The 13,118-nt window shown below is 47.0% G+C and overlaps 1 protein-coding gene across 11 annotated transcripts in view; it reads right to left on the bottom strand.

The window, feature by feature from the left end:
* FOXP1 (forkhead box P1) overlaps nucleotides 1–7,642 on the bottom strand; it is a 606,995-nt gene extending 599,353 nt beyond the window's left edge. For 2 of the 11 annotated variants that reach the window (XM_084764909.1, XM_084764907.1), the window contains exons 1-2: nucleotides 7,038–7,626; nucleotides 5,051–5,163 (exon numbers count right to left, since the gene is read on the bottom strand). The gene's annotated coding sequence lies outside the window, so the exon portion shown is untranslated. Of the gene's footprint in view, nucleotides 1–5,050 lie in introns of all 11 variants that reach the window. The other 9 variants (XM_084764898.1, XM_084764905.1, XM_084764900.1 and 6 more) reach the window with 9 other exon arrangements.
* Nucleotides 7,643–13,118: the final 5,476 nt, after the last annotated feature.

The raw sequence follows: 13,118 nt of genomic DNA, 5'->3' as shown, positions 1-13,118 counted from the left end.
CCTGTTGAATTCTCTGAAAGTGACACTAGCCTTTACCGTCTTCAAACAGGAGGACACGCTTTCCAGCCAGTGGCCCTTCCATCCCAGCTACTGAATTAGCAGCAATGTGAGAAAACAAACGTATCACAGAAAGATCCTGCGAGGAAAGACTGCAGTAGTGAGCAGAACTCTGGAACTCTGTGTGCGTGTTAATATTTCGTTAAAAAAAAAACTATTTTATTAAAAATGTGATTTGGAAAGAAAGTGCAATTAGCTCAGGACGGGCGCTGCTGAGATGCTCCAAACACACCAGACATATGTAAATATTTCACGGTATCAGTTCCGTTTGAGTAGACCTGTCAGGATATTTACAGGGCTTGACAGTACTTCAGTCTTTAATTAAAATTTTGCCCAGATACTTTAATGTAATTTAAACAGATTATTGGTTGTCAGGATCTAATATAAATTTTGTTTATGATTTAGTTACTTTAAGTACTGGGATTGAGGAAACTAATTTAACCTAACAACTGAGTGCCCTGGAAGAGCAAGATCAAACCACCAGAAGGCCCCAAGTGTCCTCTACTCTCGGCCCAGAGCCTTAAATGACTACGGCGTCACTGTGAACTTCAGTGGGTGAAAACAGCTTCCCTCCTCCCTACCCCCACTGAGTGCCCACACCAACGTTTTTTGTGAAACAGAATGACTTGGGGAGGTAACAGAGGCAAAGGCATTTATTTGCACCTGCTCAGGTACCAGGCCTTTGCTCACGTGCAGTTCTTTCTCCTCGTGGCTGCCTAGGAAATCACGGTCTCACTTTCAGAACCACAGACTGAACAACCAAACAAGCACCTGTTGTGTTCGAGAGGCAAAGCATACATTAAAAGCCGGTGTCAGGGGACAGCAGAGAGAAAAACAAGGCTCAGAGAGATGTCTACAAGCCGGTCCGGCCCACATACCTCAGGTGAATAAACGTGGAGAAAAGAACGCAGCTTCCAGCACTCTCTTATGAACAGGAGCTACCTTTTACATAAGGTTTGAGAAATGCCTTCCCACAAACTGACAGTAATTAATAAGAATAATTTACTAAAGAAACAAAGAAAACTGTCTAATTGTCTCTCCTACCGGGTCATGCACTTGACCTCTGTATTTCTTCTCTGCAGAACACCAACCCGGAGCCCACAGAGCAAGAACATCACTCGAAGGAGCAAAAGCAAAGCAGTTCTTGAAATCAAATGCTCTTTACATTTATTTTCAAGTTGGGGACACAAGCCAAATCTACCTTCTGTCCATTAACCCTGTGGCCACATGCACACTGAGATAAAGAATCTCCTACAGGAGAAAAGGGTTAACTGGCATGCAGAAGGCAGGCATCCTAATTTGGCCACGTTTGCCCCTATTTTAAGAAGTCATCTCATCTCGCAGTCTGCTGCCGCACCAGCTTTTGGCATCCCTAACTTTAATTCATCCAAATATCAGGCAAGAGAAGTAAATTTCAAAATCCAGTTGAAGACGGGCTCTTTACATACCATGCCTGGCCCTATGGCTAAGTGGCCTTCAGAGGAAGGTAACAAGTCTGGGAAAACTCATTTGGAAAACTTGCAAACCCTTCTGGCTGGCTTTTCTCAGGGCTCAGTGTTTGATCACCTGGTGGGATTTACTGCAATCCAAAACAGAAAAAAGAAAAAGGGAAAAAAAAAGGCACTGCAAATAATAAATATATACATAAAATTTCAATGTATGAAATTCACCTGTTCAGTCATCAAATGCCTTTCTTGGATTTACTTTCTATAGACAACCAATTCCATGCTTAGTGCATGAATTTTATTCTAGATTTTAAAGCTTGCTTTAAGACAATGGCCACTATTGCTTACTTAGCAAAAATAACTGAAATGTATAGTTGAGGTATACTAACTAACGGGGTAAAGTAAGGAAAGGGTACTCAGGAAAAAAAGGTTTTAAGTAAAAATACCACCTGTGTAAACGAAGCTAAGCTCTGGAAACCCTTTCTGAAATCTGCAGCAACAGCCCATACTTGATGCCTTGAAGTTGCAATTAAATTGTAGTAATTTAAGATTATCGGGAGAGCGAAGGGCAGCTGGAGGCCTCTGCAGGGCTTCCCTGTCTACTTAACGTTCTGCACTCAGGGGTTAAATGAGTTTCTTTAATGTAAGTACCTTAAAGTAACCAAATCATAAACAAAATTTATACTATTTTCTGTCAGCCTGCAATCTATTGAAATTTGATTAACGTGTGCCTAAAATTATTTTTAAAAGGCAAAACTCTGGCTATCTTCTGTAAAATACTCCTGCTATAGTCACTGAAATGGGCTCAGAGCTACAGCTGCTAAACTTGTCAGAATACACACACGTGTGTGTGTGTGTGTGTGTGTGTGTGTGTGTGTGTGTATGTGGGGGGGAGATGGGGAGAGGGTCAGAGGGGGGGCACCAGCCAGCCCAGTTCTGTTCATTTCAATTGTTGCCAACACTACACCTTTCCACAGGGGTCTGGAGAGAAGTAAGGACCCTTCCACAAGCCTAAGAATGCTCAGTCAAGCCTGAGTCACAGGAAAAGTCAAAAAGCTTAGGCCCAATATTAACTCGATTAACTTCTATTATTGTTGGTACTAGTGATTTAACTAGAAAATATTACAGCTTTTTTAAAAACATGATATACTGCAGAAAACTGCCTAACAGAATCCATGTGTATGTTTAACCCACACTGCTTAATTATACAATAAAGGTATACCCAATAAAAGCACCAGACTTTGTAACACATTGTGTACATGGTTATGCAACTCTAGCTATATTAAAAAAAAAAAAAAGGAACAAAGTAGTTACTATGTGACAGGCACTAATTAAAAATACAAGCCTTAAATGACAATGATTTAAAGATGGTATTTAATTTGGAGATAGTTTTTAGCTAGAAAAAAGTGTTACACAGTTTAGACTTCGGGATTCAAATATAAACATTGTACCCTGAAGACATCTCCAGCAATGTAAAGCCCTTCCTTTAAAAGTTACTTTGAATAATTGATGGTTCCTTCATTTTATCTTGATAAATAAACCTGGGAAAATAAAATGCTGAAGTGATTGCCATTAGTACTTTCCTTAAAAAAATGTAGAGTAGTTAAAATTTCCTAGACAACAGGGGAGGCCAAGTTACAAAGAACCTAAATAAAGTAGCAGCTGGTCATACTGAATGTCAATCAAAAAAAAAAAAAAAAGGTCATGTGTAATCTAGAGAAGGCTCTCTCCTCTTTAAATTCCAAGAGTAGGCTTTATCACTTGGTTTTCTTCTTTTTGTTTTTAACTACACAGCAGATTTAAACCCTGGTTTCCCTGAGAAGGCACATCTTCTAAACTGGATGTGAAAAAATGTTCTCTAACTGGTGTGGGAGTGTACTGTTGGTAAAAAGAATACCACGGTGAGCTCTGGTTTGCAAGCCAGACAGGATTCGGATGACTTAATATTCTTTGGATACCTTTTTGGGTGCCTTCTCCTAAAAAAGAAGTGTATTACAAAATAGTAACTTATTTAGCAATTCGGCATCCATAGGAACTCAAATGCAGCCCAGAGGCTGGGTATTTCCTTCCAACTGAGGCTTCACTTGCACAATAAAGATAAGTATTTGCAATGGTCCATTTCTGCAGAACTGCACATAGAGCCTTGCTGGCTTCTCCCTTAAAGCAGTTCCTGACAACAGCCCAGCAGCAGCCCTGTTTGATCTCCACTGCTTCCTTAATTTGGGTTGTCAAGGTTCAGCAGTTGGAGGCTGTTTACTTTACTTTTTTTTTAAAAAAAAAAAAAGTGAATTTTCCCTCTCTCTCAAACAATGACTAATCCAAAATGGGGGGAGTGGGGAAGCTGCAGCCACTAGAAAGATACTAAACCTTTCCCCCCTTTGCACTAAGATTTTAATTGACACTTTCTGAATGGTGTTTGAATTTTACTTATACTTTTTATGCTCTTTAATTATAAGACATTTCAAAGAAGGGGGTCAAAGCCACTCCTTTTTTTTTTTTTTTAAATGCGAGTCCAGTTTTTCTTTTCTGGACTCTAAAGAGATGAGTACTTAAAAATAAAAACTCGAATGGAATTCTTGAAAATGATCTGAATGAAAAACAAATTAGCAAGAACTCAGCTGCCTCCATTAAGTGACCCACCCCTGAATAGAAAACACCTCAAGTCTTATTAGCTCTCTTAAATTCTTGTCAAGCCAACCCCCAAACTGATTCTCGCTGTGAAAAAATATGGAAGTGGAAGAAAGGCAAGAATTTTGAATCCTCCAATACATTTTCAGGAACAGAAAAAATTCCTTAAATATCCTTGGGTTTTTCTCAGTTCAGCTATTTTACAAGTTCTTTCAGGCTCTGGCCCAAGGAAGGTGAAGTGCAGAGGGTTTCAACCGGCAGACTCCTCAAACGGAATCCAAAATGTTCCCGCAGCCTTCTTGCTTGAACAGCAGAGACAAAATAAGAAAACAGAACTTGGAAAATACCTGGAGTCTGCCGTGACAGCAACCCTGGGCCCTCAGCAGAGTACTGGATTAGCTCAAATGCAACCCAATGAAATGTTCACATTAATTTCATTATTCTATTTAAATCATTCAGATGAAGGGACTGGGGGTGGGGTGGAAGAAAAATGGAAAAAAGAAGTTTCATTTTGGGTCCTCTAGTCAAGCAATAAGAAAATAAATTAAGATGAAAGCATAGAAGAGCCTAGCCTAAATCAATACACTTTGCAATCAGCCCAGCTAGGGTATTGGACACAATGGCTCGGAAATAATTAATAGTTATAAGGGGGGAGCAGGCTGAGAAGTGGAGCGAGGGATGTCACCACATTTTACACTTCACATTCCAGGCTAACTTTGATCTCCTGATTTTCGGGTTCAGGGAAGAAAAGGGAGAAAGAAGGTCCGTATTTGCTCTCACCTACCAGCAGGATGAGCACATTCCCTGATCCCCCGCGCCTGGTCGCGGAGCTCTGGTTGCCCAGGCTGGCTGGTGCAGCGCCCCGCTTCCCTGCCCCCCCCCCCATCGCCGGCGCGCTTGCCACGACCGCCTCGACTTACCCACCGAGTCCGGGAAGGACGCACCGGCAGCTCCACGCTTCCCCAAGTCGCCGCCGCAGCCCTTCGCCAGCTCGCCGGCCGAGCGCCGTCCTCCTTCGGCAAACTTTCGGGGTCTGCGATCGACGAGAGACCGGGGCGACCCCTCAGCAAGTCTTCCTTCCGTGAAGGTTGTGTGTGAGTGAGTGTGTGTGTGTGTGTGTGTGTGTGTGTGTGTGTGTGTGTTAAGGACGAGGTGATTTGGCGGAGGGGGCTAGGACCAGAGATAGAAGGGGCAGACAGAGGGAGAGGATCCCCAGTGCGAGGGGACAGGGGAGGAGGATGAGCCCCGGGGAATCCCTGCAGGAATCCGGAGACCCCGAGCACAGCCTGAGCCTTAGTCTCAGCACCTTCCTGGGATCTTACAAAGTTGCAACAACAAAAAAGGAGGGGCAGGACTGGGGAAAGGGGTGGGATAGGGCTGCGGTGGCAGGCGCAAGGTTTGGAGTTACAACTGTTTATTTAGTCCTTTGGCTCCCAGGGGGCGGGAGCTGCGCGGGAATGGGGGTGCTGCAGGCAGCAATTTCCAAGCAAACACTGGGGAGGGGGGGGCATGCGACTTTGTTTCTGGGCGCGGAGCTCCCTGGCGCCCGTGTGTGTCACCGCCAGTCTCTAGGGACTGAGGCGGAGCTCACAACAGGTGGGGAGGGGGACGAGGAATCAAAGTTTCCGAGCGCGGCAGGATGGGGGTGGGGGGGGAGCGGGAGGCGGGGGCGCGAGGAGGCGGAGGCTGCAGATGACCACGACCCTGCGGCAGCTGGCAAACTCCGGCTCTGGGCGCCGCCGCCACCGCCTCGATCCCCACCCGAAGCGCGCGCCGCCTCGTCTGGTCGGCTTCAGAGAGATGTCTCCGGGGGACTGGATCGGAGTACCGAGACCACGGGAGGAAAGCTGCGCGCAGGCGAGAAACGGAGAGCCATCGGTGGCCGGGACAGGGCCGGAGGGACGCGGTGGCACACGCGTGTGGCAGAGCAGATCCCTGAGCTTTAGAGACGCATGGGGTCAGAAACGAAAGTGTGTGGTGGCGTGGGGGTCAAGAGTACGAGCGCCGAGGGTCCTCGAGGTGCGCCTTGTCCCCATGCCCACTCGCGATCCGGCTACGGCTGGCTTGGGCGCCGTCTCTGTCAAGCGGGGGCCTAACGCGCGTGGGGTGCGTGTCTGGCAGAGGGTGCGCGGGTGTGGATATGAGTTTTCCAGGCTCCCAGGGGTTAGCTAGAGAGCGTTCACATCGCTGAGTTCGGACCAAAACACGCGTGGCTGCAAGGATGTCGCTAAGCACCAGGCCCAGGGCGCAGGCGTCCCTGCTCAGCCCTCCACCGTTCCCGGGCAGCCGGGAGGCACAGAAGGGGCACGCACCCTTGTATACCAGGGGAAAGTTTGCTCCAAGTTCAAACTTTGAGCTCGGGAGATGATGCCACACGCCCCTGCCTACCGCGGCCGAGTCCTGGGTACCCGCACCAGGAGGCCATCAGGCGCTGACACTGGGCACTCAAAGTTGCGACAGGCGGCCTGGGCTTATTGATCGCTCTACCCGAGCGGCTAGAGCGAGCGCAGAGAGAGGCGCGAGGGGCCGAGGGGTAGTCCAGCTGGTCGGTGCTGCCACCTCCGCACCCTACCGTGACTTATGCAAATGGACCCAAGAGTGCGGGAGCCTCCCGCGCTTCCTCCAGCCCGGCGCCCGCGCGCGGCCCCCACCCACGCAGAGCCTGGGCCCGGACTCCGGAGCGAGTCGAGAACAGAGGGTTGGGGGGGGGAGATGCACGTGGAGCCTGGAGGTGAAAAGTAGGATTTTTTCTTTTTCTTTTTTTTTTTCTCTTTTTCTTTTTTTTTTTCCTTTTTTTTTTTTTTTTTTTTGTGCTGGTTGTTGTTGTTGTTTAAAGTGGCGGAAACAAGGCAGGAGGCGGCTTGGGGGGAAAAAAAGTGGAGCAGAAATGGAAAAATACGAACTCACCCGCGGCAAATGGTCTCTCGGTGCAAACTAAGGTGTTTTCGGGGCCTTTCCCCGCGCGCGCCCACTCCCGCCCGCGCGCGCCCCCCGCTCACACTCACGCGCGCACACACGCACTCGCGGGCGGGCGAGGGCCGGGCCGCGAGCACAGCGTGCAGCTGCCACACAATAAATAACAATAGATTCCTCCGCTCGGGACTCGTTCCGGAGCCGCGCCAGCGCGGCCGGCCGCGAAGCGCCCCCGACCCTCCCCAGCCCCCCGCCCGGCCCAAGCCCAGCTGTGCGCGCTCTCAAGGCCCCCGTGACCCCTCGAGCGCGACCTGCACCCCGATGCGGCGCCCTTGGGTCGCAAGCTCCCTTCCCCCCCGCATCCCGGAACAAATAAATAAATAAGGCGCGCAAGAGAGGCCATCGCGTCGCGGAGGGAGATGTTGTTATTTTTTGCTGTTGTGCGTCCCTGACGTCACATCCACCTGCTGGGTAAACAACAGGGCTCGCTTGGGGGGGAAAAAAAATCGCAATTGCCAAGTGAGGGAAGTGGGGAGGGGAAGAGGAGGAGAGGGAGGCAGAGCCCGAAGACCGGGGAATGAAACGCCACAACACTTCCAAGGCAAAAGAAGACTGGATGAAAAGAGATGGAAAACGAGGGGCCTGGGGTGGAAGGGGGGTCTCCTTAGAAGAAGGGGAGAGGGGCCCATTCAGATCCACGGAAATGGAGAGGAGTGTCAGCAAGTAGGGACGCAGAGGGGAATGCTTGGGCGATTCGCTGGGGTCAGAGCTAAAAAATCCGGGGCGGGGGAAGGGGGGAGGACAGGCGGGGATGGAGTTTCCTCCAGTTAAAAGTGAAAGTGCTTCGCCTGGGTGACAGTTGGAGCAGAGGGCAGCAAGGGCAGCGTTCCAGCCGGGAGCCTGATCCCTGGTCCTCCCTCGGTCTCTCCTCTTTCTTTCGGCATTTTGTCCAATGAAAGAAGGCGAGTTCGGAAGGTGAAAGTTCAACTGAAGGACAAACCCCCGATTGCAAGGAAACAGAAACCCCTCCAGCCAGGGGGGGGGGGGATTTCCCCCAGCATCTCAGAATCGCGAGAGAGTGAAGAGAGCAGGAACTTACTCGCCCCCAGCCTTGTCAGCTCTTTCAGGAATGTTGTCACTGTCTCCAGGTCCACTTGGGGAAAAGTGGCTGCAAGGAGAACTGTGTTTTTGCCACGGTGCCTCTTAAGAAAACACCCGGGGGCTAGCATGTCAATCACTTGTTTAACACAAATTACCTGCTCTCTTGAACATCAGTCTCGTGAGAAAAAAGCTTTGTGCAATTCTTTGGGAAGGTGAGATTTTTTTTTTTCTTTTTGCTATTCTGAAGTTTGAGTGTATAAATTTAAATAAGTACCAGAGAAGCCCGGATGAAATATTTTTTTGAAATATTAAAAAAAACACATAAGACAAAAAGCACTTTTTATCAACGAGCCAGGGAAGCTAATTTTTTGTTTCCAACACGGCACACAGATACAGGACTGCTGTGGCTTCTAGAAAACAGAAATTATTTTCTTTAGACCTATCACCCTAGAGGCTGCCAAACTCCCAAGCCAGGGTTTCCAGCTACTGACTAGCTGGTATGTCCCTAGGCTAAGTCTTCATGAGAATATTCTGTAAGTCACACTGTGGGTTCCCATAATGTGCTCTGGAGGCTGGGGGCTGCTTACTGCTGTTCGCATCTTGAGACTAACACAATTGTAAATAACACCCTGAATAGACCATAATAGACTCTCTTAGATAATGTCTTTTGACAAATATTATTATATGTTCATTTGCAGAGTTTAAGTCTAAATTGAAATGAGAATGTGAGCGTGCCATTTAAATTTATATCATATGTTTTGAAAGTAAAATAATGAACAAACCCTTTCAGTGGTATTGCAGAATAAATCCAGAGAAAGGCAGTGTGTGCTAAGGTACACAGCGTAGTGGAATTTGTGCAGTAAAACAATGAATGCCAGGCAGACAAGACCAGTCATCCCACATTTTTATATAGAAACTACATACGTGATACATACTTTGGATCCTGTAAAAGGACATTTTCTTTGTTAAGACATTAATACATGTTCTATAATATATTCCACACCATCTAGTGAGTACTTTAAAATACACAAGTAGAGTAAGTTCCTGCCTTAGGGGCTCTCACAGGCCACTGCTGTCAGTAGTCACATCTAATATTTATTGAATGCTTGCTATGGCCTAGGCTCTGATCTAAAAGGTTTGTGTCAGGTTGGTCTCACAAAACCGTGGACAATACTGGGAAGTCCATGTTTGTAATTCACATTGAATTAAATAGGAATCCACAGTGTAGCCAGTGCTTGGGGGGGGGGGGCATGATTTTTAATGTCTACACTGGCCCTACCAAATATAATCTATATATGCTATGGAGCTGGTGGTCCAGTTGTAACTCCAGGGAAACAGCTCTTGATTTAACTGTGACAGATCAGTGCATAGTCCATGAAAAACAGGTCTTACTGTGATCTTGTTTACCATACTCAGCTGTGGTTTCTGTGTTTTGGTTATTTTTAGTTTCGTTTTGGTTTTTGGTTTCTTTTTGTTTGTTTGTTTGTTTGTTTTGGCTTTTTCTAGGCATAACCGTACCAACAATGAAATCCTTCGCTTGCTACTTACTGATCATTGGTCTGGATTTTAACTTCACTAAAAAAGAGAGACTAAAGACAGATTGGCAACACTTTTAAATACAAAAGGAAATCCTGACTGTAAATCCCATGAAAAAAAATGGCACTGGTTTAGGATATGACACTGTCTGATGTGCAGGCTTATTGGAGAACCCCAAACCCATTTGGTTTACATTACAAGGACACCTCACTATGGCTTAACAATCGGTCCATTTTCAACACTGTCACATCTCGTTCACAGGGAACAGATTTTTAATTTATCAGTAATCAACTGGAAATTTCTTTTTGTTAAATTAAATCAAGAAGGTTTTTGGGGGTTTTGTTGTTGTTGTTGTTGTTTTTTAGTGTGTTGCTTGGGCTTTTTTTTTTTTTTTAATATATATATCTAAAGGGCATAGGGGTAGGACGCCACCTTTTGGTGATAAAATAAATAGAAATCCTTTTTAAAACCTGCTGCTGACAGCATTCTAGTTTTAATTACACCTAGGCAAAGGTGCTTGTCCTCATTTCCTTATATATTAAGTAGTGGGGGAGGGGAGGTGCCCAATTAGCTAATTAAAGTTAACCAAAGCCAGTGTCTCCCTAGAGGGATCAGTGTGTCCCAGTCCTGCCACATACTATTAAACCAAACGTCAAATGTGAACTTCATTCTCCAAATACAGTGCCAGTGCACATAAGCACGGTTTAGGGAAACGAAGGAGACTGAACGCTTGCCACTTGTGAGATGCTAAATGTTCTGGTGAGTTTACAGTTTATAATAAAATCACAAGATTTGGTGATTGTGCATTCCTGAGTTTGCTATAATTCACGAATAACTGTGTTTACAAGAGTACAGTTACTACACTGATTGTCCTAGATATTTTCATTTACTTTTAACTCTTTGTTTTGCTGCTCCAATTACATGGGACACTTGTAGGTCTCCTCCTAAGGTAAACGCAAGCACAGTGGAAAGTCACCTACCGCTCTTTGTGAGCGTCTCAAAAGAAAATGTGTGACAAGAGTGTTTAGCTGTCATCCGTGGAAATCCGGCCCCACCTCTTTGGACAGTTTGAAGGATGGGATAGTGACCGGAAGGGAACATGGCTGTCAGTGTTGATGTTAGCACTCCCACAGTGGGAAAAGGGTATCAGGGTCCCAGAACCACCAACTGCAAGTGGGGAGGGAAGGCTAGGCCATAGAATCCTTTCTCCAAGGCCTAATAACTATGCAGGGTTAGAAGCCAGATGGCCCAACTTCCAGTCTTGCCACCTGACAGTCCCACCCACCCAAAGTACGAAGTCACTGTATACTGAGCAGGCGGCCTGGCACCCCCTCAAAAACCCACCTTCAGTACCTCTCTACAGGAGGTGGGGAAACTGAAGCCACAGTAAGCCCTGTTCAGGTCTCTGCCCCTCCTCCACCTTTCTCCCAGTGGGGGTAAACAGCCAAAGCAGGGAAAGACAGAGGGGAGATGAAGTGTGGACAGACTGTTCTCAGAACCTAAAGCTAACAGGGCTTCTTTCCCAGGTGAAGCTGGCTTGGGCGTGACAAGCGTGTGCCTCACTCTAAGTGAACGGAGGAGCCACTGTGTCTTGACATCCCATGCAGGAAAGCCCGGGCATAGTAGCCCACGCCTTTAATCCCAGCACTTTAGGAGGCAGAGGAAGGTGGATTGCTGTGAGTTCGAGGCCAGCCTAGTCTACAAAAAAAAAAAACCCAAAAACAAAAACAAAAACAAACCCAGCATTTTTACAGGATATAGCATGATTGGGAAGAGAGGCAGTTGAGCACCCAGGAAAGTGAGTCAGGGTATGTGAGGGAGTGCTTCACAAGGGTGTTCCCCCAAAAGTTACCTGAAGAGGCTCAACTTTTCAGCTAGATACAAGGCCCTAGACCTGTGGGGGAGGGGGAGGGGTACACTCAGAGGTGTTCCTCAGAAGCGGTTGCCTTTAAACACATTCATTGACCCAGAAGCCCATGCTCACCCCCACCCCTGGCTCTGTTTTCAGTGAGGGTGCTATCTAAGCAGGTCTCCCCATCTGCCTGCCTCTACCCCCTGTTGTGGGGTGGCAGGCACGGGCAGCTGCGCTCTGCTTCTTTCATAGGTGTTGGGGCGCTTATCTTTACTGAGAAAGCAGTGAGTTGTTGCTCCAGCCCTAACCCTGGCTTTCCTTAAAGGCCTGTTCTGGGGATGACACTCAGATACAGCAGTAGAGAAGTTGCTACTCTGGCAGAGGACCCTGCTTCGGTTTACCCTGCTTCGGTTCCCGGCACCTATAACCGCCTGTAACTCCAGCTCCGGAGGGTCGCATGCCCCCTCCCCGGGCCTCCATTGGCCCTTGCACACAAAGGAGGGCACAGGCACATAATTCAAAATAAAACAAGAAGTGTTCTAAATATGTGATTTTTTTAAATGCAGATGATGCTAGGGAGATGGTTCGGTCAGGAAACTACCTGTTTGTGCAAGCATGGGGGACTGAGCTCGATCTCCAGCATCCATGTAAAAAGCCAGGCACGGTAGCACGATAACCTCAGTGTTGGGGAGGCAGGGAATAAAAGCCTACCTGGGATTCAAAATAATAATAGTAATAATAATAATAATAATAATAATAATAATAATAATAATAATAATACAGTTGTGAGTGATCGAGGAAGACACCCACCTCTATCTAGTCTGGTAGACAATCGTGTACACCACACATGCCAAGTGCAAGGAATGGTGGCTGACGTCTGTACCCTCCCACTCAAGAGCACAAGGCAGGAGGACTGAGTTGGAGTCCAGCCTGGGCTACGTGGACAAACTTAACGACCAAAGAATCTCAGAAGCCACCTGTACCCTGCAGAGTCAAAATCTTCACTTTCAAGCCAAGGCCCAACCTAGCCTCAAACAGATAACAAGCCGGGGCCACGTGATCCCTTTTCTAACCACTCACATCTCAACAGACAGTTGTGTAAGCTCTGTGTGTGCCCTGCCTGATCCTCCAAACAGGCTTCCTTGGTAAAACTTGGTTGGTTTCTTGTTTTTCAACCACTTGCAAAGTTAAGCTACTAAATCACCTATGTAAACCATGATTAATTCCTTTGACATTAATAACAGGGTGACTTCTCTCTCCTGTTACCCCAAAGAGCCTGCTAATTGCCCTCCGATTGTTTACCTTTGTATTGTTTTATGAGAGCCCAGAGAAAGATGGGAGAGATCCCCCCCCCCAACCCTGAAACAAATGCCAGGCAGGTTTTGGAAAGGGTGAGCACACGCATGCTATGACTACACCTTGTTAGCAGAAGGGCTTTGCCGTCTTTGTTTTGTTTTCTTTTTTATGGAAGGGATGACGCCTCCATAATTATAGGTGTTGCTGTTTAAAACGCAGAATGTTTTCCAAACCACCAAAGGGCCACACCTCCAGCACCCAGGAGCCATCCAGCTCTTTTTTTCACTTCT

The sequence above is a fragment of the Acomys minous genome (assembly GCF_964271855.1).
Source record: "Acomys minous genome assembly, chromosome: 17".
NCBI classification, from domain to species: domain Eukaryota; kingdom Metazoa; phylum Chordata; class Mammalia; order Rodentia; family Muridae; genus Acomys; species Acomys minous.
Note: the sequence above shows the minus strand (reverse complement) of the source record. Positions and strands in the feature narration are given on the sequence as shown.